The sequence below is a fragment of the Nilaparvata lugens genome, chromosome 14 (genome assembly GCF_014356525.2).
Source record: "Nilaparvata lugens isolate BPH chromosome 14, ASM1435652v1, whole genome shotgun sequence".
In the NCBI taxonomy this organism is placed as follows: domain Eukaryota; kingdom Metazoa; phylum Arthropoda; class Insecta; order Hemiptera; family Delphacidae; genus Nilaparvata; species Nilaparvata lugens.
In genome coordinates, this window is record NC_052517.1 from 17666708 (window position 1) to 17671793 (window position 5086).

Below are 5086 nucleotides of genomic sequence, written 5' to 3' on the forward strand. Positions count from 1 at the left end.
TTAAGTTTCAGCTTTGTATTCCTAACAGTTTCTGAGAAAAAGGAACATGAAAGTGGCCAATTTAACATGGGCAAGATAGGACTGTTCCAACCCCCTTATTGTAGGATATGAGATTGCAGTGAAGATAATTCTATTTTGATGTATGATGTTATTTCATATGAAAGTAATCATGTGATTAGTTCAAAAAGCAACATCGTTATCTTGATAAATAAAGAAGTTGGTTTTTACGAGAAAAGCTCAATGTATACAAAAATAAAATCTGGTGTGGCGCATTCACACAACTTTCCTTACCGTTATGAGAATTGATCACCTGACGCTAGTGTTACCGCGCATTTCAAGTCTACTATTCAAAGATCCAAGCCAGCTGGTGACAGGGCAATAAGGCTGTAGACACACGAAGTTTGCTATCTCTTCATAGTGAATGATTTAATAGAATCAACAGTTGCCAACAGTTTGTAATTCAAATAATAACATATTCTCGAATTTCGAGCTTATTTTCAATTTTAGGTGAAAATTTTACTGAACATTAATTGAAGAGATTTCCATGCTCAATCTTTTCCACTTGGAATTTTTTGTTTGAATTATATCTAAAGCCTGATAATTGGAAATCTAAAATCAAACTTTGCATAGATGGGGCGGAGGTCCTGAAATTTTTACAGATATGGGACTTGTGGCAGTTGATAGAGCTTATCAATGACTATTTTATGTATAAATTTGATCAAAATCGTTGGAGCCGTTTTTGAGAAAATCGCGAAAAACCCTGTTTTTGACAACATTTTCACCATTTTATCCGCCATCTTGAATTGCATCAGATCGAAATTGTTCGTGTCGGATCCTTATATTGTAAGGACCTTAATTTCCAAATTTCAAGTCATTCCGTTAATTGGGGGATGAGCTATCGTGTACACAGACGCACATACACTCATAAGGTGCGTACAGATTTTCGCTCTGCTCCGCAACCGAACGTCACTCCAGCATAGCGATTGATGATCGACCGGCGAGCAAGAGCGGTTCGACCGGGGAACGCGAGAAGATCTAACATCTTCCATAACGTTCATGATGGGTGCGTGGGCGGTGCGACTGTGGTTCGATGGTGGTACAAGGGCGGTACGAGGGCGGAACGAGGGGGGAGCGTGCTCGGTGCTTGTTGGAAGCGCGAATATGTGTATGCAGCTTTACTCACACACACACACACACACACACACACACACACACACACCACACACACACACACACACACACACATACAGACCAATACCCAAAAACAATTTTTTTGGACTCAGGGGACCTTGAAACGTATAGAAATTTGGAAATTGGGGTGCCTTAATTTTTTTCGGAATGCAATACTTCCTTTACCTATGGTAATAGGGCAAGGAAAGTAAAAAATGTTAAATGTGAATGTGTGGAATTAGTAAAAGTTTTACTGATTTGTAACAGGATATTAATTTATAGAATAATATCCTACATTATTATTAAATTGTTGATTTTTGTTAATGATGATCTATCTATGATGATCATCTATTATCTACTATGATCTTTTTTGGTAGAGAGTTAGTGGGGAGGATATTTTTAATATTCTTTCCGAAGAATGGACGTTGATATGTCCAAGCTCCGCCAATTTATGTAGATGCATAACAATATGATTATTATCTAAAGTTATTATATTACAAACTGCTTTTTCATATCATATACAGTTCAATAATTATTTTCTTAGTCTATATTATGTAAATTCATCTATAATGTTGCTGTATTGTAAGCTATTGTATATAAGTGTATAAGCCAGTATATACTGTAATCTACATAAATAAAGTACTCAATCAATCAATCAATCATGATGATCTATTCTATCTCAAATAATAATATATAACTTCCATTGAGAAAATAGTCTCCTTCTGTTTTCTTTTATTTTTTTTTTAAATTTATTTATCTAATTATTCGACTGCATGTCGCGTGAAATACATAGAGAAATGATATTTTTCTCATGCTAATTTAATAGCCTATTTAACTTTTCGAATATTCAGGTAGATCATTATATTTCTTCATAGACTATAAACAATCTGTTAACAGTGCGCAGTTGGAGAAGGATAGAGCTATCTACTTTGTCTGATAATTGACAAGGATAGCAACACCAATTTTCAGTTAATCAGTAGCTGACTATAACTTGGACCTCATTATTGTTATTTATTAGTAATTATCCAAAACACTGTAGTCACACTGGAAACGTACACCATGATTAAAGCTCACATAATTTTCCACAATTTTTATCTTCTTCTGTATCTTCTATATTTTGAAATGCAGTACTCGCTCTTGTATGTGTGATATTTTTCAAAAAAAAAACAGTTTCCAATTTTTCACTATTTTCACTCTTTTTAAATCGATCGGGAAAATTTATGCTAACTATAACCTTATTAAGCATTGAATTCTCTTCATTTTGATATAACACATTTTATAAAATATGTAATACATATATAATATACATAATTACATACTATAATTCCACAATCTTACGCATCTCCCTATGACTGTTGCAGCAGCTTTAGTGTGGAATTTGAAATCTCCAGTTTTGCAATAATAGACTAATTTGAAAAAGGTATTTGGAGGGAATAATCTGAAGCAGCTTTAGTGTTGAATTTGAAATCTCCAGTTTTGCAATAATAGACTAATTTGAAAAAGGTATTTGGAGGGAATAATCTGAAGCAGCTTTAGTGTTGAATTTGAAATCTCCAGTTTTGCAATAATAGACTAATTTGAAAAAGGTATTTGGAGGGAATATCTGAAGCAGCTTTAGTGTTGAATTTGAAATCTCCAGTTTTGCAATAATAGACTAATTTGAAAAAGGTATTTGGAGGGAATAATCTGAAGCAGCTTTAGTGTTGAATTTGAAATCTCCAGTTTTGCAAGTATAGACTAATTTGAAAAAGGTATTTTGAGGAAATGTTCTGAACACAGTTCTCGATAGATGAATCGAGAGAAATCATTATTCTTTCAAATAAAATTTAGTGCATTGAATCTATTTTTGAAATTCCAGATACTTTACTTAGTCCAGTCAATATAGACATAAAATTGGGGTGTGCTTGCAATTTATATTGTAGTTCTGATTTTTTAATATATTATTTGGATACATGAGAGATTCATTGACCAAATTTTAAGGTGTGTACAGATATACGCGCCGCGAACATGAGCAATTCGCTTTTAATCAGCTGACTATATCTGTATTTTTACAGAAACGGTAAGATACAGGTATAAAAAATTTGGCATCAGCTGATTAAAACTGAATTGCTCATGTTCGCGGCGCGTAAATCTGTACACACCTTTACTTGTGATGCATGATTTTCAACCGCCTTGGCGAGCCGAGAAGAATAAAGTACGATGAGATCCGAGCTTTGTGTCAAAAGTTATGAGTATTTGAATTTTTGACCCTTGAGCGCAAGGAAATACTGAAATGAAGTGCATCTAACGGGTGATTCTCATAGAACATGGTCTCATGAATTTATGTCATTGTGCGAAATATCAATGTGAGGACAATGTAGTTGGTGATGATGGTTGAAGCTGAAAATGAGGTGTTTTTCACAATACAAGGAGCATTGTTGTCAGGTGTACCTGGAAATCTATATGAGATAGAGCGCTCTACCTGGTCTCTGATTGTAGAGCACAAAATTACGCCCAGGGGGTTTTTGAATTCTACATCTAAATATTAACAATCGGAAGATATTGTTGCTCAAAAACTAAAATTCATCAAAATTGATTTTCCTTCAAATTTCACTCATTTTTGAAAAATCATAACTCAGTACTCATTAAAGATAGAGAGTTCCGAATGATCTCAGTTTATTCAGAATTTCATAATCTAAAAGAAAGGCAAGAGCAGATTTTTCTGTCCGATTACAACATTTGGCAGAAATAGCTGAAAACTGGAAAATGAGCCGAAAATACGAGGTTTTTGGGCCACCCCGTATCTAGCACAAGGAAATTGGTTCTGGACTTCTCTTATGTACCCAAATAATATATTAAAATCAGAACTACAATATAAATTGCAAGCACACCTTTTTTATGTCTACATTGACTGGACTATAGATGAATCGAGAGAATCATAATTTTTTTAAAATAAAACTTAGTACCTACATTGAATCTATTTTCGAAATTCCAGATACTCTACTGTGCTCATTCGATCTACGTCTCCGTTCCAGCTCAAAATAATGTTTGTTCAATATTTCAACCTTCTTTCTCCCCAGTTTTATCGATTTCTTTTATGGTCTTCCAATGAAATTGAAGCCATCTGTTGGCTTTTAGAAGCTAAAGTGTGATTCAATTAAAAAAGTCAGTATTTCCCATATGAGTAGCATGGAAGCATTCCATTCAAGCAATACCGAGATAGTTACCAGTCTAAACGAAATTGTTAGATAATAATAGAAGAGAGATGATAATATTGTTAGATAATGAAAGAGAGTGCTGCCGTTAAAGAAAGACAGAAATAGTAAGATAAATAGGAATACAAGTAGCCCTAAACAGAGAGAGACTATATAGTGAGATAACGTTATTGGAACCAAAATAGAATTGAAGGAGATAATACTTTTACGGGTTTCTTTTATTAAATCAACACAACAGACCATCGGTAAAATTGATAACTGAGGGATAATATTGATAAAAGAATAATAATTTTATTGATGAATGTTTTTTTTATTCACACTATAGTGTGATGTAGAGAAAGAGAGTGCTGCCATTAAAGAAAGACAGAAATAGTAAGATAAAAAGGAATACAAGTAGCCCTAAACAGAGAGAGACTATATAGTGAGATAACGTTATTGGAACCAAAATAGAATTGAAGGAGATAATACTTTTACGGGTTTCTTTTATTAAATCAACACAACAGACCATCGGTAAAATTGATAACTGAGGGATAATATTGATAAAAGAATAATAATTTTATTGATGAATGTTTTTGAGGTCAGTATTGAAACAGTTATTGACCTTGTGGTGATGGGATATTATCAGTAAACTGGTATAGTGAGGTCCACGTTATAATGGCAGTAGATAAAGATAGAAGAATAGCGATGCCGATTCTCTGAATTAAATTATATTTCTACACTCT